Genomic DNA, 17,157 nt, shown 5'->3' on the forward strand with positions numbered 1-17,157 from the left:
AATTGGCCTACTTTTGTTTGTAATTTAGCCGTTGAAATACAGGTGCTAACCCAACATGTTAGAATTGCCAGTGAAGAAAAGTAAAGTTACCTTCAGGTTTTAGGAACCTCTCTTGCCAATCCTAAGAACTGCTTCAATTTTAGAAAAAGAAACTTTTCTGATTATCTTTGACACGTTCTAAAGGATTAGGAAAAAGATATTAAAGCAGCTTACGGCCATACCTCTCTGGTTCCGCCCGATCTCGTCTGATCTCGGAAGCTAAGCAGAGCAGGGCCTGGTTAGTACCTGGATGGAAGACCGCCTGGGAATCCCAGGTGCCGTAAGCTTTTTCACTTCTCTCTCCGAAAGCCGCCCAGCGCCGCAGATTGTACACCTACACAATTGTAAAAAGTATTTCACATTGTAGAAGAGATGCAATAGGAAGAAGATGAAAGGTGGGTTACGTCCATACCATCGTCAGGCCATTTGAGGTGGCGGGGACTGCAATGGCCATCCACCGATTGGCTGGGACTCCTGGGCGGGTCTTCTCTAGTCCATCCAATTTTCGGCATAGGATGTCACAGCCTTCTTTGCATACCCTTATTTAACCCACACAAAGATGCCAACGGCAGGCGTGACATAATTTTTTGACGCATTATAAAGGATTAGGAAAAAGATAAAAAGCAGCTTACGGCCATACCTCTCTGGTTCAGCCCGATCTCGTCTGATCTCGGAAGCTAAGCAGAGCAGGGCCTGGTTAGTACCTGGATGGAAGACCGCCTGGGAATCCCAGGTGCCGTAAGCTTTTTCACTTCTCTCTGAAAGCCGCCGAGCGCCGCAGATTGTACACCTACAAATTACAAAAAGTATATCACATTGTCGAAGAGATGCATGTTTAGTGTTGTTTTAACGTTGGATATATAAGGAACTTAGACAATATCATCAAAATTGATTCCGTTTCATGGTTGCTAAATTAGTGTTGATCAACATTTAACAATTGGCCTACTTTTGTTTGTAATTTAGCCGTTGAAATACAGGTGCTAACCCAACATGTTAGAATTGCCAGTGAAGAAAAGTAAAGTTACCTTCAGGTTTTAGGAACCTCTCTTGCCAATCCTAAGAACTGCTTCAATTTTAGAAAAAGAAACTCTTCTGATTATCTTTGACACGTTCTAAAGGATTAGGAAAAAGATAAAAAGCAGCTTACGGCCATACCTCTCTGGTTCCGCCCGATCTCGTCTGATCTCGGAAGCTAAGCAGAGCAGGGCCTGGTTAGTACCTTGATGGAAGACCGCCTGGGAATCCCAGGTGCCGTAAGCTTTTTCACTTCTCTCTCCGAAAGCCGCCCAGCGCCGCAGATTGTACACCTACACAATTGTAAAAAGTATTTCACATTGTAGAAGAGATGCAATAGGAAGAAGATGAAAGGTGGCTTACGTCCATACCATCGTCAGGCCATTTGAGGTGGCGGGGACTGCAATGGCCATCCACCGATTGGCTGGGACTCCTGGGCGGGTCTTCTCTAGTCCATCCAATTTTCGGCATAGGATGTCACAGCCTGCTTTGCATACCCTTATTTAACCCACACAAAGATGCCAACGGCAGGCGTGACATAATTTTTTGACGCATTATAAAGGATTAGGAAAAAGATAAAAAGCAGCTTACGGCCATACCTCTCTGGTTCCGCCCGATCTCGTCTGATCTCGGAAGCTAAGCAGAGCAGGGCCTGGTTAGTACCTGGATGGAAGACCGCCTGGGAATCCCAGGTGCCGTAAGCTTTTTCACTTCTCTCTGAAAGCCGCCGAGCGCCGCAGATTGTACACCTACAAATTACAAAAAGTATATCACATTGTCGAAGAGATGCATGTTTAGTGTTGTTTTAACGTTGGATATATAAGGAACTTAGACAATATCATCAAAATTGATTCCGTTTCATGGTTGCTAAATTAGTGTTGATCAACATTTAACAATTGGCCTACTTTTGTTTGTAATTTAGCCGTTGAAATACAGGTGCTAACCCAACATGTTAGAATTGCCAGTGAAGAAAAGTAAAGTTACCTTCAGGTTTTAGGAACCTCTCTTGCCAATCCTAAGAACTGCTTCAATTTTAGAAAAAGAAACTTTTCTGATTATCTTTGACACGTTCTAAAGGATTAGGAAAAAGATATTAAAGCAGCTTACGGCCATACCTCTCTGGTTCCGCCCGATCTCGTCTGATCTCGGAAGCTAAGCAGAGCAGGGCCTGGTTAGTACCTGGATGGAAGACCGCCTGGGAATCCCAGGTGCCGTAAGCTTTTTCACTTCTCTCTCCGAAAGCCGCCCAGCGCCGCAGATTGTACACCTACACAATTGTAAAAAGTATTTCACATTGTAGAAGAGATGCAATAGGAAGAAGATGAAAGGTGGCTTACGTCCATACCATCGTCAGGCCATTTGAGGTGGCGGGGACTGCAATGGCCATCCACCGATTGGCTGGGACTCCTGGGCGGGTCTTCTCTAGTCCATCCAATTTTCGGCATAGGATGTCACAGCCTTCTTTGCATACCCTTATTTAACCCACACAAAGATGCCAACGGCAGGCGTGACATAATTTTTTGACGCATTATAAAGGATTAGGAAAAAGATAAAAAGCAGCTTACGGCCATACCTCTCTGGTTCCGCCCGATCTCGTCTGATCTCAGAAGCTAAGCAGAGCAGGGCCTGGTTAGTACCTGGATGGAAGACCGCCTGGGAATCCCAGGTGCCGTAAGCTTTTTCACTTCTCTCTGAAAGCCGCCGAGCGCCGCAGATTGTACACCTACAAATTACAAAAAGTATATCACATTGTCGAAGAGATGCATGTTTAGTGTTGTTTTAACGTTGGATATATAAGGAACTTAGACAATATCATCAAAATTGATTCCGTTTCATGGTTGCTAAATTAGTGTTGATCAACATTTAACAATTGGCCTACTTTTGTTTGTAATTTAGCCGTTGAAATACAGGTGCTAACCCAACATGTTAGAATTGCCAGTGAAGAAAAGTAAAGTTACCTTCAGGTTTTAGGAACCTCTCTTGCCAATCCTAAGAACTGCTTCAATTTTAGAAAAAGAAACTTTTCTGATTATCTTTGACACGTTCTAAAGGATTAGGAAAAAGATAAAAAGCAGCTTACGGCCATACCTCTCTGGTTCCGCCCGATCTCGTCTGATCTCGGAAGCTAAGCAGAGCAGGGACTGGTTAGTACCTGGATGGAAGACCGCCTGGGAATCCCAGGTGCCGTAAGCTTTTTCACTTCTCTCTCCGAAAGCCGCCCAGCGCCGCAGATTGTACACCTACACAATTGTAAAAAGTATTTCACATTGTAGAAGAGATGCAATAGGAAGAAGATGAAAGGTGGCTTACGTCCATACCATCGTCAGGCCATTTGAGGTGGCGGGGACTGCAATGGCCATCCACCGATTGGCTGGGACTCCTGGGCGGGTCTTCTCTAGTCCATCCAATTTTCGGCATAGGATGTCACAGCCTTCTTTGCATACCCTTATTTAACCCACACAAAGATGCCAACGGCAGGCGTGACATAATTTTTTGACGCATTATAAAGGATTAGGAAAAAGATAAAAAGCAGCTTACGGCCATACCTCTCTGGTTCCGCCCGATCTCGTCTGATCTCGGAAGCTAAGCAGAGCAGGGCCTGGTTAGTACCTGGATGGAAGACCGCCTGGGAATCCCAGGTGCCGTAAGCTTTTTCACTTCTCTCTGAAAGCCGCCGAGCGCCGCAGATTGTACACCTACAAATTACAAAAAGTATATCACATTGTCGAAGAGATGCATGTTTAGTGTTGTTTTAACGTTGGATATATAAGGAACTTAGACAATATCATCAAAATTGATTCCGTTTCATGGTTGCTAAATTAGTGTTGATCAACATTTAACAATTGGCCTACTTTTGTTTGTAATTTAGCCGTTGAAATACAGGTGCTAACCCAACATGTTAGAATTGCCAGTGAAGAAAAGTAAAGTTACCTTCAGGTTTTAGGAACCTCTCTTGCCAATCCTAAGAACTGCTTCAATTTTAGAAAAAGAAACTCTTCTGATTATCTTTGACACGTTCTAAAGGATTAGGAAAAAGATAAAAAGCAGCTTACGGCCATACCTCTCTGGTTCCGCCCGATCTCGTCTGATCTCGGAAGCTAAGCAGAGCAGGGCCTGGTTAGTACCTGGATGGAAGACCGCCTGGGAATCCCAGGTGCCGTAAGCTTTTCACTTCTCTCTGAAAGCTGCCGAGCGCCGCAGATTGTACACCTACAAATTACAAAAAGTACATCACATTGTCGAAGAGATGCATGTTTAGTGTTGTTTTAACGTTGGATATATAAGGAACTTAGACAATATCATCAAAATTGATTCCGTTTCATGGTTGCTAAATTAGTGTTGATCAACATTTAACAATTGGCATACTTTTGTTTGTAATTTAGCCGTTGAAATACAGGTGCTAACCCAACATGTTAGAATTGCCAGTGAAGAAAAGTAAAGTTACCTTCAGGTTTTAGGAACCTCTCTTGCCAATCCTAAGAACTGCTTCAATTTTAGAAAAAGAAACTTTTCTGATTATCTTTGACACGTTCTAAAGGATTAGGAAAAAGATATTAAAGCAGCTTACGGCCATACCTCTCTGGTTCCGCCCGATCTCGTCTGATCTCGGAAGCTAAGCAGAGCAGGGCCTGGTTAGTACCTGGATGGAAGACCGCCTGGGAATCCCAGGTGCCGTAAGCTTTTTCACTTCTCTCTCCGAAAGCCGCCCAGCGCCGCAGATTGTACACCTACACAATTGTAAAAAGTATTTCACATTGTAGAAGAGATGCAATAGGAAGAAGATGAAAGGTGGCTTACGTCCATACCATCGTCAGGCCATTTGAGGTGGCGGGGACTGCAATGGCCATCCACCGATTGGCTGGGACTCCTGGCCGGGTCTTCTCTAGTCCATCCAATTTTCGGCATAGGATGTCACAGCCTTCTTTGCATACCCTTATTTAACCCACACAAAGATGCCAACGGCAGGCGTGACATAATTTTTTGACGCATTATAAAGGATTAGGAAAAAGATAAAAAGCAGCTTACGGCCATACCTCTCTGGTTCCGCCCGATCTCGTCTGATCTCGGAAGCTAAGCAGAGCAGGGCCTGGTTAGTACCTGGATGGAAGACCGCCTGGGAATCCCAGGTGCCGTAAGCTTTTTCACTTCTCTCTGAAAGCCGCCGAGCGCCGCAGATTGTACACCTACAAATTACAAAAAGTATATCACATTGTCGAAGAGATGCATGTTTAGTGTTGTTTTAACGTTGGATATATAAGGAACTTAGACAATATCATCAAAATTGATTCCGTTTCATGGTTGCTAAATTAGTGTTGATCAACATTTAACAATTGGCCTACTTTTGTTTGTAATTTAGCCGTTGAAATACAGGTGCTAACCCAACATGTTAGAATTGCCAGTGAAGAAAAGTAAAGTTACCTTCAGGTTTTAGGAACCTCTCTTGCCAATCCTAAGAACTGCTTCAATTTTAGAAAAAGAAACTCTTCTGATTATCTTTGACACGTTCTAAAGGATTAGGAAAAAGATAAAAAGCAGCTTACGGCCATACCTCTCTGGTTCCGCCCGATCTCGTCTGATCTCGGAAGCTAAGCAGAGCAGGGCCTGGTTAGTACCTGGATGGAAGACCGCCTGGGAATCCCAGGTGCCGTAAGCTTTTTCACTTCTCTCTCCGAAAGCCGCCCAGCGCCGCAGATTGTACACCTACACAATTGTAAAAAGTATTTCACATTGTAGAAGAGATGCAATAGGAAGAAGATGAAAGGTGGCTTACGTCCATACCATCGTCAGGCCATTTGAGGTGGCGGGGACTGCAATGGCCATCCACCGATTGGCTGGGACTCCTGGGCGGGTCTTCTCTAGTCCATCCAATTTTCGGCATAGGATGTCACAGCCTGCTTTGCATACCCTTATTTAACCCACACAAAGATGCCAACGGCAGGCGTGACATAATTTTTTGACGCATTATAAAGGATTAGGAAAAAGATAAAAAGCAGCTTACGGCCATACCTCTCTGGTTCCGCCCGATCTCGTCTGATCTCGGAAGCTAAGCAGAGCAGGGCCTGGTTAGTACCTGGATGGAAGACCGCCTGGGAATCCCAGGTGCCGTAAGCTTTTTCACTTCTCTCTGAAAGCCGCCGAGCGCCGCAGATTGTACACCTACAAATTACAAAAAGTATATCACATTGTCGAAGAGATGCATGTTTAGTGTTGTTTTAACGTTGGATATATAAGGAACTTAGACAATATCATCAAAATTGATTCCGTTTCATGGTTGCTAAATTAGTGTTGATCAACATTTAACAATTGGCCTACTTTTGTTTGTAATTTAGCCGTTGAAATACAGGTGCTAACCCAACATGTTAGAATTGCCAGTGAAGAAAAGTAAAGTTACCTTCAGGTTTTAGGAACCTCTCTTGCCAATCCTAAGAACTGCTTCAATTTTAGAAAAAGAAACTTTTCTGATTATCTTTGACACGTTCTAAAGGATTAGGAAAAAGATATTAAAGCAGCTTACGGCCATACCTCTCTGGTTCCGCCCGATCTCGTCTGATCTCGGAAGCTAAGCAGAGCAGGGCCTGGTTAGTACCTGGATGGAAGACCGCCTGGGAATCCCAGGTGCCGTAAGCTTTTTCACTTCTCTCTCCGAAAGCCGCCCAGCGCCGCAGATTGTACACCTACACAATTGTAAAAAGTATTTCACATTGTAGAAGAGATGCAATAGGAAGAAGATGAAAGGTGGGTTACGTCCATACCATCGTCAGGCCATTTGAGGTGGCGGGGACTGCAATGGCCATCCACCGATTGGCTGGGACTCCTGGGCGGGTCTTCTCTAGTCCATCCAATTTTCGGCATAGGATGTCACAGCCTTCTTTGCATACCCTTATTTAACCCACACAAAGATGCCAACGGCAGGCGTGACATAATTTTTTGACGCATTATAAAGGATTAGGAAAAAGATAAAAAGCAGCTTACGGCCATACCTCTCTGGTTCCGCCCGATCTCGTCTGATCTCGGAAGCTAAGCAGAGCAGGGCCTGGTTAGTACCTGGATGGAAGACCGCCTGGGAATCCCAGGTGCCGTAAGCTTTTTCACTTCTCTCTGAAAGCCGCCGAGCGCCGCAGATTGTACACCTACAAATTACAAAAAGTATATCACATTGTCGAAGAGATGCATGTTTAGTGTTGTTTTAACGTTGGATATATAAGGAACTTAGACAATATCATCAAAATTGATTCCGTTTCATGGTTGCTAAATTAGTGTTGATCAACATTTAACAATTGGCCTACTTTTGTTTGTAATTTAGCCGTTGAAATACAGGTGCTAACCCAACATGTTAGAATTGCCAGTGAAGAAAAGTAAAGTTACCTTCAGGTTTTAGGAACCTCTCTTGCCAATCCTAAGAACTGCTTCAATTTTAGAAAAAGAAACTTTTCTGATTATCTTTGACACGTTCTAAAGGATTAGGAAAAAGATATTAAAGCAGCTTACGGCCATACCTCTCTGGTTCCGCCCGATCTCGTCTGATCTCGGAAGCTAAGCAGAGCAGGGCCTGGTTAGTACCTGGATGGAAGACCGCCTGGGAATCCCAGGTGCCGTAAGCTTTTTCACTTCTCTCTCCGAAAGCCGCCCAGCGCCGCAGATTGTACACCTACACAATTGTAAAAAGTATTTCACATTGTAGAAGAGATGCAATAGGAAGAAGATGAAAGGTGGCTTACGTCCATACCATCGTCAGGCCATTTGAGGTGGCGGGGACTGCAATGGCCATCCACCGATTGGCTGGGACTCCTGGGCGGGTCTTCTCTAGTCCATCCAATTTTCGGCATAGGATGTCACAGCCTTCTTTGCATACCCTTATTTAACCCACACAAAGATGCCAACGGCAGGCGTGACATAATTTTTTGACGCATTATAAAGGATTAGGAAAAAGATAAAAAGCAGCTTACGGCCATACCTCTCTGGTTCCGCCCGATCTCGTCTGATCTCGGAAGCTAAGCAGAGCAGGGCCTGGTTAGTACCTGGATGGAAGACCGCCTGGGAATCCCAGGTGCCGTAAGCTTTTTCACTTCTCTCTGAAAGCTGCCGAGCGCCGCAGATTGTACACCTACAAATTACAAAAAGTACATCACATTGTCGAAGAGATGCATGTTTAGTGTTGTTTTAACGTTGGATATATAAGGAACTTAGACAATATCATCAAAATTGATTCCGTTTCATGGTTGCTAAATTAGTGTTGATCAACATTTAACAATTGGCATACTTTTGTTTGTAATTTAGCCGTTGAAATACAGGTGCTAACCCAACATGTTAGAATTGCCAGTGAAGAAAAGTAAAGTTACCTTCAGGTTTTAGGAACCTCTCTTGCCAATCCTAAGAACTGCTTCAATTTTAGAAAAAGAAACTTTTCTGATTATCTTTGACACGTTCTAAAGGATTAGGAAAAAGATAAAAAGCAGCTTACGGCCATACCTCTCTGGTTCCGCCCGATCTCGTCTGATCTCGGAAGCTAAGCAGAGCAGGGCCTGGTTAGTACCTGGATGGAAGACCGCCTGGGAATCCCAGGTGCCGTAAGCTTTTTCACTTCTCTCTGAAAGCCGCCGAGCGCCGCAGATTGTACACCTACAAATTACAAAAAGTATATCACATTGTCGAAGAGATGCATGTTTAGTGTTGTTTTAACGTTGGATATATAAGGAACTTAGACAATATCATCAAAATTGATTCCGTTTCATGGTTGCTAAATTAGTGTTGATCAACATTTAACAATTGGCCTACTTTTGTTTGTAATTTAGCCGTTGAAATACAGGTGCTAACCCAACATGTTAGAATTGCCAGTGAAGAAAAGTAAAGTTACCTTCAGGTTTTAGGAACCTCTCTTGCCAATCCTAAGAACTGCTTCAATTTTAGAAAAAGAAACTTTTCTGATTATCTTTGACACGTTCTAAAGGATTAGGAAAAAGATATTAAAGCAGCTTACGGCCATACCTCTCTGGTTCCGCCCGATCTCGTCTGATCTCGGAAGCTAAGCAGAGCAGGGCCTGGTTAGTACCTGGATGGAAGACCGCCTGGGAATCCCAGGTGCCGTAAGCTTTTTCACTTCTCTCTCCGAAAGCCGCCCAGCGCCGCAGATTGTACACCTACACAATTGTAAAAAGTATTTCACATTGTAGAAGAGATGCAATAGGAAGAAGATGAAAGGTGGCTTACGTCCATACCATCGTCAGGCCATTTGAGGTGGCGGGGACTGCAATGGCCATCCACCGATTGGCTGGGACTCCTGGGCGGGTCTTCTCTAGTCCATCCAATTTTCGGCATAGGATATCACAGCCTTCTTTGCATACCCTTATTTAACCCACACAAAGATGCCAACGGCAGGCGTGACATAATTTTTTGACGCATTATAAAGGATTAGGAAAAAGATAAAAAGCAGCTTACGGCCATACCTCTCTGGTTCCGCCCGATCTCGTCTGATCTCGGAAGCTAAGCAGAGCAGGGCCTGGTTAGTACCTGGATGGAAGACCGCCTGGGAATCCCAGGTGCCGTAAGCTTTTTCACTTCTCTCTCCGAAAGCCGCCCAGCGCCGCAGATTGTACACCTACACAATTGTAAAAAGTATTTCACATTGTAGAAGAGATGCAATAGGAAGAAGATGAAAGGTGGCTTACGTCCATACCATCGTCAGGCCATTTGAGGTGGCGGGGACTGCAATGGCCATCCACCGATTGGCTGGGACTCCTGGGCGGGTCTTCTCTAGTCCATCCAATTTTCGGCATAGGATGTCACAGCCTTCTTTGCATACCCTTATTTAACCCACACAAAGATGCCAACGGCAGGCGTGACATAATTTTTTGACGCATTATAAAGGATTAGGAAAAAGATAAAAAGCAGCTTACGGCCATACCTCTCTGGTTCCGCCCGATCTCGTCTGATCTCGGAAGCTAAGCAGAGCAGGGCCTGGTTAGTACCTGGATGGAAGACCGCCTGGGAATCCCAGGTGCCGTAAGCTTTTTCACTTCTCTCTCCGAAAGCCGCCCAGCGCCGCAGATTGTACACCTACACAATTGTAAAAAGTATTTCACATTGTAGAAGAGATGCAATAGGAAGAAGATGAAAGGTGGCTTACGTCCATACCATCGTCAGGCCATTTGAGGTGGCGGGGACTGCAATGGCCATCCACCGATTGGCTGGGACTCCTGGGCGGGTCTTCTCTAGTCCATCCAATTTTCGGCATAGGATGTCACAGCCTTCTTTGCATACCCTTATTTAACCCACACAAAGATGCCAACGGCAGGCGTGACATAATTTTTTGACGCATTATAAAGGATTAGGAAAAAGATAAAAAGCAGCTTACGGCCATACCTCTCTGGTTCCGCCCGATCTCGTCTGATCTCAGAAGCTAAGCAGAGCAGGGCCTGGTTAGTACCTGGATGGAAGACCGCCTGGGAATCCCAGGTGCCGTAAGCTTTTTCACTTCTCTCTGAAAGCCGCCGAGCGCCGCAGATTGTACACCTACAAATTACAAAAAGTATATCACATTGTCGAAGAGATGCATGTTTAGTGTTGTTTTAACGTTGGATATATAAGGAACTTAGACAATATCATCAAAATTGATTCCGTTTCATGGTTGCTAAATTAGTGTTGATCAACATTTAACAATTGGCCTACTTTTGTTTGTAATTTAGCCGTTGAAATACAGGTGCTAACCCAACATGTTAGAATTGCCAGTGAAGAAAAGTAAAGTTACCTTCAGGTTTTAGGAACCTCTCTTGCCAATCCTAAGAACTGCTTCAATTTTAGAAAAAGAAACTTTTCTGATTATCTTTGACACGTTCTAAAGGATTAGGAAAAAGATATTAAAGCAGCTTACGGCCATACCTCTCTGGTTCCGCCCGATCTCGTCTGATCTCGGAAGCTAAGCAGAGCAGGGCCTGGTTAGTACCTGGATGGAAGACCGCCTGGGAATCCCAGGTGCCGTAAGCTTTTTCACTTCTCTCTCCGAAAGCCGCCCAGCGCCGCAGATTGTACACCTACACAATTGTAAAAAGTATTTCACATTGTAGAAGAGATGCAATAGGAAGAAGATGAAAGGTGGCTTACGTCCATACCATCGTCAGGCCATTTGAGGTGGCGGGGACTGCAATGGCCATCCACCGATTGGCTGGGACTCCTGGCCGGGTCTTCTCTAGTCCATCCAATTTTCGGCATAGGATGTCACAGCCTTCTTTGCATACCCTTATTTAACCCACACAAAGATGCCAACGGCAGGCGTGACATAATTTTTTGACGCATTATAAAGGATTAGGAAAAAGATAAAAAGCAGCTTACGGCCATACCTCTCTGGTTCCGCCCGATCTCGTCTGATCTCGGAAGCTAAGCAGAGCAGGGCCTGGTTAGTACCTGGATGGAAGACCGCCTGGGAATCCCAGGTGCCGTAAGCTTTTTCACTTCTCTCTGAAAGCCGCCGAGCGCCGCAGATTGTACACCTACAAATTACAAAAAGTATATCACATTGTCGAAGAGATGCATGTTTAGTGTTGTTTTAACGTTGGATATATAAGGAACTTAGACAATATCATCAAAATTGATTCCGTTTCATGGTTGCTAAATTAGTGTTGATCAACATTTAACAATTGGCCTACTTTTGTTTGTAATTTAGCCGTTGAAATACAGGTGCTAACCCAACATGTTAGAATTGCCAGTGAAGAAAAGTAAAGTTACCTTCAGGTTTTAGGAACCTCTCTTGCCAATCCTAAGAACTGCTTCAATTTTAGAAAAAGAAACTCTTCTGATTATCTTTGACACGTTCTAAAGGATTAGGAAAAAGATAAAAAGCAGCTTACGGCCATACCTCTCTGGTTCCGCCCGATCTCGTCTGATCTCGGAAGCTAAGCAGAGCAGGGCCTGGTTAGTACCTGGATGGAAGACCGCCTGGGAATCCCAGGTGCCGTAAGCTTTTTCACTTCTCTCTCCGAAAGCCGCCCAGCGCCGCAGATTGTACACCTACACAATTGTAAAAAGTATTTCACATTGTAGAAGAGATGCAATAGGAAGAAGATGAAAGGTGGCTTACGTCCATACCATCGTCAGGCCATTTGAGGTGGCGGGGACTGCAATGGCCATCCACCGATTGGCTGGGACTCCTGGGCGGGTCTTCTCTAGTCCATCCAATTTTCGGCATAGGATGTCACAGCCTGCTTTGCATACCCTTATTTAACCCACACAAAGATGCCAACGGCAGGCGTGACATAATTTTTTGACGCATTATAAAGGATTAGGAAAAAGATAAAAAGCAGCTTACGGCCATACCTCTCTGGTTCCGCCCGATCTCGTCTGATCTCGGAAGCTAAGCAGAGCAGGGCCTGGTTAGTACCTGGATGGAAGACCGCCTGGGAATCCCAGGTGCCGTAAGCTTTTTCACTTCTCTCTGAAAGCCGCCGAGCGCCGCAGATTGTACACCTACAAATTACAAAAAGTATATCACATTGTCGAAGAGATGCATGTTTAGTGTTGTTTTAACGTTGGATATATAAGGAACTTAGACAATATCATCAAAATTGATTCCGTTTCATGGTTGCTAAATTAGTGTTGATCAACATTTAACAATTGGCCTACTTTTGTTTGTAATTTAGCCGTTGAAATACAGGTGCTAACCCAACATGTTAGAATTGCCAGTGAAGAAAAGTAAAGTTACCTTCAGGTTTTAGGAACCTCTCTTGCCAATCCTAAGAACTGCTTCAATTTTAGAAAAAGAAACTTTTCTGATTATCTTTGACACGTTCTAAAGGATTAGGAAAAAGATATTAAAGCAGCTTACGGCCATACCTCTCTGGTTCCGCCCGATCTCGTCTGATCTCGGAAGCTAAGCAGAGCAGGGCCTGGTTAGTACCTGGATGGAAGACCGCCTGGGAATCCCAGGTGCCGTAAGCTTTTTCACTTCTCTCTCCGAAAGCCGCCCAGCGCCGCAGATTGTACACCTACACAATTGTAAAAAGTATTTCACATTGTAGAAGAGATGCAATAGGAAGAAGATGAAAGGTGGGTTACGTCCATACCATCGTCAGGCCATTTGAGGTGGCGGGGACTGCAATGGCCATCCACCGATTGGCTGGGACTCCTGGGCGGGTCTTCTCTAGTCCATCCAATTTTCGGCATAGGATGTCACAGCCTTCTTTGCATACCCTTATTTAACCCACACAAAGATGCCAACGGCAGGCGTGACATAATTTTTTGACGCATTATAAAGGATTAGGAAAAAGATAAAAAGCAGCTTACGGCCATACCTCTCTGGTTCCGCCCGATCTCGTCTGATCTCGGAAGCTAAGCAGAGCAGGGCCTGGTTAGTACCTGGATGGAAGACCGCCTGGGAATCCCAGGTGCCGTAAGCTTTTTCACTTCTCTCTGAAAGCCGCCGAGCGCCGCAGATTGTACACCTACAAATTACAAAAAGTATATCACATTGTCGAAGAGATGCATGTTTAGTGTTGTTTTAACGTTGGATATATAAGGAACTTAGACAATATCATCAAAATTGATTCCGTTTCATGGTTGCTAAATTAGTGTTGATCAACATTTAACAATTGGCCTACTTTTGTTTGTAATTTAGCCGTTGAAATACAGGTGCTAACCCAACATGTTAGAATTGCCAGTGAAGAAAAGTAAAGTTACCTTCAGGTTTTAGGAACCTCTCTTGCCAATCCTAAGAACTGCTTCAATTTTAGAAAAAGAAACTTTTCTGATTATCTTTGACACGTTCTAAAGGATTAGGAAAAAGATATTAAAGCAGCTTACGGCCATACCTCTCTGGTTCCGCCCGATCTCGTCTGATCTCGGAAGCTAAGCAGAGCAGGGCCTGGTTAGTACCTGGATGGAAGACCGCCTGGGAATCCCAGGTGCCGTAAGCTTTTTCACTTCTCTCTCCGAAAGCCGCCCAGCGCCGCAGATTGTACACCTACACAATTGTAAAAAGTATTTCACATTGTAGAAGAGATGCAATAGGAAGAAGATGAAAGGTGGCTTACGTCCATACCATCGTCAGGCCATTTGAGGTGGCGGGGACTGCAATGGCCATCCACCGATTGGCTGGGACTCCTGGGCGGGTCTTCTCTAGTCCATCCAATTTTCGGCATAGGATGTCACAGCCTTCTTTGCATACCCTTATTTAACCCACACAAAGATGCCAACGGCAGGCGTGACATAATTTTTTGACGCATTATAAAGGATTAGGAAAAAGATAAAAAGCAGCTTACGGCCATACCTCTCTGGTTCCGCCCGATCTCGTCTGATCTCGGAAGCTAAGCAGAGCAGGGCCTGGTTAGTACCTGGATGGAAGACCGCCTGGGAATCCCAGGTGCCGTAAGCTTTTTCACTTCTCTCTGAAAGCTGCCGAGCGCCGCAGATTGTACACCTACAAATTACAAAAAGTACATCACATTGTCGAAGAGATGCATGTTTAGTGTTGTTTTAACGTTGGATATATAAGGAACTTAGACAATATCATCAAAATTGATTCCGTTTCATGGTTGCTAAATTAGTGTTGATCAACATTTAACAATTGGCATACTTTTGTTTGTAATTTAGCCGTTGAAATACAGGTGCTAACCCAACATGTTAGAATTGCCAGTGAAGAAAAGTAAAGTTACCTTCAGGTTTTAGGAACCTCTCTTGCCAATCCTAAGAACTGCTTCAATTTTAGAAAAAGAAACTTTTCTGATTATCTTTGACACGTTCTAAAGGATTAGGAAAAAGATAAAAAGCAGCTTACGGCCATACCTCTCTGGTTCCGCCCGATCTCGTCTGATCTCGGAAGCTAAGCAGAGCAGGGCCTGGTTAGTACCTGGATGGAAGACCGCCTGGGAATCCCAGGTGCCGTAAGCTTTTTCACTTCTCTCTGAAAGCCGCCGAGCGCCGCAGATTGTACACCTACAAATTACAAAAAGTATATCACATTGTCGAAGAGATGCATGTTTAGTGTTGTTTTAACGTTGGATATATAAGGAACTTAGACAATATCATCAAAATTGATTCCGTTTCATGGTTGCTAAATTAGTGTTGATCAACATTTAACAATTGGCCTACTTTTGTTTGTAATTTAGCCGTTGAAATACAGGTGCTAACCCAACATGTTAGAATTGCCAGTGAAGAAAAGTAAAGTTACCTTCAGGTTTTAGGAACCTCTCTTGCCAATCCTAAGAACTGCTTCAATTTTAGAAAAAGAAACTTTTCTGATTATCTTTGACACGTTCTAAAGGATTAGGAAAAAGATATTAAAGCAGCTTACGGCCATACCTCTCTGGTTCCGCCCGATCTCGTCTGATCTCGGAAGCTAAGCAGAGCAGGGCCTGGTTAGTACCTGGATGGAAGACCGCCTGGGAATCCCAGGTGCCGTAAGCTTTTTCACTTCTCTCTCCGAAAGCCGCCCAGCGCCGCAGATTGTACACCTACACAATTGTAAAAAGTATTTCACATTGTAGAAGAGATGCAATAGGAAGAAGATGAAAGGTGGCTTACGTCCATACCATCGTCAGGCCATTTGAGGTGGCGGGGACTGCAATGGCCATCCACCGATTGGCTGGGACTCCTGGGCGGGTCTTCTCTAGTCCATCCAATTTTCGGCATAGGATATCACAGCCTTCTTTGCATACCCTTATTTAACCCACACAAAGATGCCAACGGCAGGCGTGACATAATTTTTTGACGCATTATAAAGGATTAGGAAAAAGATAAAAAGCAGCTTACGGCCATACCTCTCTGGTTCCGCCCGATCTCGTCTGATCTCGGAAGCTAAGCAGAGCAGGGCCTGGTTAGTACCTGGATGGAAGACCGCCTGGGAATCCCAGGTGCCGTAAGCTTTTTCACTTCTCTCTCCGAAAGCCGCCCAGCGCCGCAGATTGTACACCTACACAATTGTAAAAAGTATTTCACATTGTAGAAGAGATGCAATAGGAAGAAGATGAAAGGTGGCTTACGTCCATACCATCGTCAGGCCATTTGAGGTGGCGGGGACTGCAATGGCCATCCACCGATTGGCTGGGACTCCTGGGCGGGTCTTCTCTAGTCCATCCAATTTTCGGCATAGGATGTCACAGCCTTCTTTGCATACCCTTATTTAACCCACACAAAGATGCCAACGGCAGGCGTGACATAATTTTTTGACGCATTATAAAGGATTAGGAAAAAGATAAAAAGCAGCTTACGGCCATACCTCTCTGGTTCCGCCCGATCTCGTCTGATCTCGGAAGCTAAGCAGAGCAGGGCCTGGTTAGTACCTGGATGGAAGACCGCCTGGGAATCCCAGGTGCCGTAAGCTTTTTCACTTCTCTCTCCGAAAGCCGCCCAGCGCCGCAGATTGTACACCTACACAATTGTAAAAAGTATTTCACATTGTAGAAGAGATGCAATAGGAAGAAGATGAAAGGTGGCTTACGTCCATACCATCGTCAGGCCATTTGAGGTGGCGGGGACTGCAATGGCCATCCACCGATTGGCTGGGACTCCTGGGCGGGTCTTCTCTAGTCCATCCAATTTTCGGCATAGGATGTCACAGCCTTCTTTGCATACCCTTATTTAACCCACACAAAGATGCCAACGGCAGGCGTGACATAATTTTTTGACGCATTATAAAGGATTAGGAAAAAGATAAAAAGCAGCTTACGGCCATACCTCTCTGGTTCCGCCCGATCTCGTCTGATCTCAGAAGCTAAGCAGAGCAGGGCCTGGTTAGTACCTGGATGGAAGACCGCCTGGGAATCCCAGGTGCCGTAAGCTTTTTCACTTCTCTCTGAAAGCCGCCGAGCGCCGCAGATTGTACACCTACAAATTACAAAAAGTATATCACATTGTCGAAGAGATGCATGTTTAGTGTTGTTTTAACGTTGGATATATAAGGAACTTAGACAATATCATCAAAATTGATTCCGTTTCATGGTTGCTAAATTAGTGTTGATCAACATTTAACAATTGGCCTACTTTTGTTTGTAATTTAGCCGTTGAAATACAGGTGCTAACCCAACATGTTAGAATTGCCAGTGAAGAAAAGTAAAGTTACCTTCAGGTTTTAGGAACCTCTCTTGCCAATCCTAAGAACTGCTTCAATTTTAGAAAAAG

At 44.5% G+C, this 17,157-nt stretch overlaps 35 non-coding genes across 35 annotated transcripts; all 35 read left to right on the forward strand.

Annotated features, from left to right (window-relative positions):
* Positions 1 to 207: 207 nt before the first annotated feature.
* LOC134112296 (5S ribosomal RNA) lies at positions 208 to 326 on the forward strand. Its single transcript, XR_009945633.1, has one exon. It is a non-coding gene; the product is annotated as a 5S ribosomal RNA (ribosomal RNA).
* A 339-nt stretch (positions 327 to 665) lies between these two features.
* LOC134112444 (5S ribosomal RNA) lies at positions 666 to 784 on the forward strand. Its single transcript, XR_009945780.1, has one exon. It is a non-coding gene; the product is annotated as a 5S ribosomal RNA (ribosomal RNA).
* A 396-nt stretch (positions 785 to 1,180) lies between these two features.
* Positions 1,181 to 1,299, forward strand: LOC134112408 (5S ribosomal RNA). Its single transcript, XR_009945744.1, has one exon. It is a non-coding gene; the product is annotated as a 5S ribosomal RNA (ribosomal RNA).
* A 339-nt stretch (positions 1,300 to 1,638) lies between these two features.
* On the forward strand, positions 1,639 to 1,757 carry LOC134112297 (5S ribosomal RNA). The gene has a single exon (XR_009945634.1). It is a non-coding gene; the product is annotated as a 5S ribosomal RNA (ribosomal RNA).
* Positions 1,758 to 2,154: 397 nt separating this feature from the next.
* LOC134112298 (5S ribosomal RNA) lies at positions 2,155 to 2,273 on the forward strand. Its single transcript, XR_009945635.1, has one exon. It is a non-coding gene; the product is annotated as a 5S ribosomal RNA (ribosomal RNA).
* Positions 2,274 to 2,612: 339 nt separating this feature from the next.
* On the forward strand, positions 2,613 to 2,731 carry LOC134112453 (5S ribosomal RNA). Its single transcript, XR_009945789.1, has one exon. It is a non-coding gene; the product is annotated as a 5S ribosomal RNA (ribosomal RNA).
* Positions 2,732 to 3,127: 396 nt separating this feature from the next.
* On the forward strand, positions 3,128 to 3,246 carry LOC134112466 (5S ribosomal RNA). The gene has a single exon (XR_009945802.1). It is a non-coding gene; the product is annotated as a 5S ribosomal RNA (ribosomal RNA).
* A 339-nt stretch (positions 3,247 to 3,585) lies between these two features.
* Positions 3,586 to 3,704, forward strand: LOC134112300 (5S ribosomal RNA). The gene has a single exon (XR_009945637.1). It is a non-coding gene; the product is annotated as a 5S ribosomal RNA (ribosomal RNA).
* A 396-nt stretch (positions 3,705 to 4,100) lies between these two features.
* Positions 4,101 to 4,219, forward strand: LOC134112301 (5S ribosomal RNA). Its single transcript, XR_009945638.1, has one exon. It is a non-coding gene; the product is annotated as a 5S ribosomal RNA (ribosomal RNA).
* A 396-nt stretch (positions 4,220 to 4,615) lies between these two features.
* LOC134112302 (5S ribosomal RNA) lies at positions 4,616 to 4,734 on the forward strand. Its single transcript, XR_009945639.1, has one exon. It is a non-coding gene; the product is annotated as a 5S ribosomal RNA (ribosomal RNA).
* A 339-nt stretch (positions 4,735 to 5,073) lies between these two features.
* Positions 5,074 to 5,192, forward strand: LOC134112303 (5S ribosomal RNA). Its single transcript, XR_009945640.1, has one exon. It is a non-coding gene; the product is annotated as a 5S ribosomal RNA (ribosomal RNA).
* A 396-nt stretch (positions 5,193 to 5,588) lies between these two features.
* On the forward strand, positions 5,589 to 5,707 carry LOC134112304 (5S ribosomal RNA). The gene has a single exon (XR_009945641.1). It is a non-coding gene; the product is annotated as a 5S ribosomal RNA (ribosomal RNA).
* A 339-nt stretch (positions 5,708 to 6,046) lies between these two features.
* On the forward strand, positions 6,047 to 6,165 carry LOC134112306 (5S ribosomal RNA). Its single transcript, XR_009945643.1, has one exon. It is a non-coding gene; the product is annotated as a 5S ribosomal RNA (ribosomal RNA).
* A 397-nt stretch (positions 6,166 to 6,562) lies between these two features.
* Positions 6,563 to 6,681, forward strand: LOC134112307 (5S ribosomal RNA). Its single transcript, XR_009945644.1, has one exon. It is a non-coding gene; the product is annotated as a 5S ribosomal RNA (ribosomal RNA).
* A 339-nt stretch (positions 6,682 to 7,020) lies between these two features.
* On the forward strand, positions 7,021 to 7,139 carry LOC134112308 (5S ribosomal RNA). Its single transcript, XR_009945645.1, has one exon. It is a non-coding gene; the product is annotated as a 5S ribosomal RNA (ribosomal RNA).
* A 397-nt stretch (positions 7,140 to 7,536) lies between these two features.
* On the forward strand, positions 7,537 to 7,655 carry LOC134112309 (5S ribosomal RNA). The gene has a single exon (XR_009945646.1). It is a non-coding gene; the product is annotated as a 5S ribosomal RNA (ribosomal RNA).
* A 339-nt stretch (positions 7,656 to 7,994) lies between these two features.
* On the forward strand, positions 7,995 to 8,113 carry LOC134112310 (5S ribosomal RNA). Its single transcript, XR_009945647.1, has one exon. It is a non-coding gene; the product is annotated as a 5S ribosomal RNA (ribosomal RNA).
* Positions 8,114 to 8,509: 396 nt separating this feature from the next.
* Positions 8,510 to 8,628, forward strand: LOC134112311 (5S ribosomal RNA). Its single transcript, XR_009945648.1, has one exon. It is a non-coding gene; the product is annotated as a 5S ribosomal RNA (ribosomal RNA).
* A 397-nt stretch (positions 8,629 to 9,025) lies between these two features.
* Positions 9,026 to 9,144, forward strand: LOC134112312 (5S ribosomal RNA). Its single transcript, XR_009945649.1, has one exon. It is a non-coding gene; the product is annotated as a 5S ribosomal RNA (ribosomal RNA).
* Positions 9,145 to 9,483: 339 nt separating this feature from the next.
* On the forward strand, positions 9,484 to 9,602 carry LOC134112314 (5S ribosomal RNA). The gene has a single exon (XR_009945650.1). It is a non-coding gene; the product is annotated as a 5S ribosomal RNA (ribosomal RNA).
* A 339-nt stretch (positions 9,603 to 9,941) lies between these two features.
* LOC134112315 (5S ribosomal RNA) lies at positions 9,942 to 10,060 on the forward strand. Its single transcript, XR_009945651.1, has one exon. It is a non-coding gene; the product is annotated as a 5S ribosomal RNA (ribosomal RNA).
* Positions 10,061 to 10,399: 339 nt separating this feature from the next.
* LOC134112454 (5S ribosomal RNA) lies at positions 10,400 to 10,518 on the forward strand. Its single transcript, XR_009945790.1, has one exon. It is a non-coding gene; the product is annotated as a 5S ribosomal RNA (ribosomal RNA).
* Positions 10,519 to 10,915: 397 nt separating this feature from the next.
* LOC134112316 (5S ribosomal RNA) lies at positions 10,916 to 11,034 on the forward strand. Its single transcript, XR_009945652.1, has one exon. It is a non-coding gene; the product is annotated as a 5S ribosomal RNA (ribosomal RNA).
* Positions 11,035 to 11,373: 339 nt separating this feature from the next.
* On the forward strand, positions 11,374 to 11,492 carry LOC134112318 (5S ribosomal RNA). The gene has a single exon (XR_009945654.1). It is a non-coding gene; the product is annotated as a 5S ribosomal RNA (ribosomal RNA).
* A 396-nt stretch (positions 11,493 to 11,888) lies between these two features.
* Positions 11,889 to 12,007, forward strand: LOC134112319 (5S ribosomal RNA). The gene has a single exon (XR_009945655.1). It is a non-coding gene; the product is annotated as a 5S ribosomal RNA (ribosomal RNA).
* A 339-nt stretch (positions 12,008 to 12,346) lies between these two features.
* LOC134112320 (5S ribosomal RNA) lies at positions 12,347 to 12,465 on the forward strand. Its single transcript, XR_009945656.1, has one exon. It is a non-coding gene; the product is annotated as a 5S ribosomal RNA (ribosomal RNA).
* Positions 12,466 to 12,862: 397 nt separating this feature from the next.
* On the forward strand, positions 12,863 to 12,981 carry LOC134112321 (5S ribosomal RNA). The gene has a single exon (XR_009945657.1). It is a non-coding gene; the product is annotated as a 5S ribosomal RNA (ribosomal RNA).
* Positions 12,982 to 13,320: 339 nt separating this feature from the next.
* LOC134112322 (5S ribosomal RNA) lies at positions 13,321 to 13,439 on the forward strand. The gene has a single exon (XR_009945658.1). It is a non-coding gene; the product is annotated as a 5S ribosomal RNA (ribosomal RNA).
* Positions 13,440 to 13,836: 397 nt separating this feature from the next.
* On the forward strand, positions 13,837 to 13,955 carry LOC134112323 (5S ribosomal RNA). The gene has a single exon (XR_009945659.1). It is a non-coding gene; the product is annotated as a 5S ribosomal RNA (ribosomal RNA).
* Positions 13,956 to 14,294: 339 nt separating this feature from the next.
* On the forward strand, positions 14,295 to 14,413 carry LOC134112324 (5S ribosomal RNA). Its single transcript, XR_009945660.1, has one exon. It is a non-coding gene; the product is annotated as a 5S ribosomal RNA (ribosomal RNA).
* Positions 14,414 to 14,809: 396 nt separating this feature from the next.
* On the forward strand, positions 14,810 to 14,928 carry LOC134112325 (5S ribosomal RNA). The gene has a single exon (XR_009945661.1). It is a non-coding gene; the product is annotated as a 5S ribosomal RNA (ribosomal RNA).
* Positions 14,929 to 15,325: 397 nt separating this feature from the next.
* LOC134112326 (5S ribosomal RNA) lies at positions 15,326 to 15,444 on the forward strand. Its single transcript, XR_009945662.1, has one exon. It is a non-coding gene; the product is annotated as a 5S ribosomal RNA (ribosomal RNA).
* A 339-nt stretch (positions 15,445 to 15,783) lies between these two features.
* Positions 15,784 to 15,902, forward strand: LOC134112327 (5S ribosomal RNA). The gene has a single exon (XR_009945663.1). It is a non-coding gene; the product is annotated as a 5S ribosomal RNA (ribosomal RNA).
* A 339-nt stretch (positions 15,903 to 16,241) lies between these two features.
* On the forward strand, positions 16,242 to 16,360 carry LOC134112329 (5S ribosomal RNA). Its single transcript, XR_009945665.1, has one exon. It is a non-coding gene; the product is annotated as a 5S ribosomal RNA (ribosomal RNA).
* A 339-nt stretch (positions 16,361 to 16,699) lies between these two features.
* Positions 16,700 to 16,818, forward strand: LOC134112455 (5S ribosomal RNA). Its single transcript, XR_009945791.1, has one exon. It is a non-coding gene; the product is annotated as a 5S ribosomal RNA (ribosomal RNA).
* Positions 16,819 to 17,157: the final 339 nt, after the last annotated feature.

This window comes from Pungitius pungitius, unplaced genomic scaffold (genome assembly GCF_949316345.1).
Source record: "Pungitius pungitius unplaced genomic scaffold, fPunPun2.1 scaffold_46, whole genome shotgun sequence".
NCBI lineage: Eukaryota > Metazoa > Chordata > Actinopteri > Perciformes > Gasterosteidae > Pungitius > Pungitius pungitius.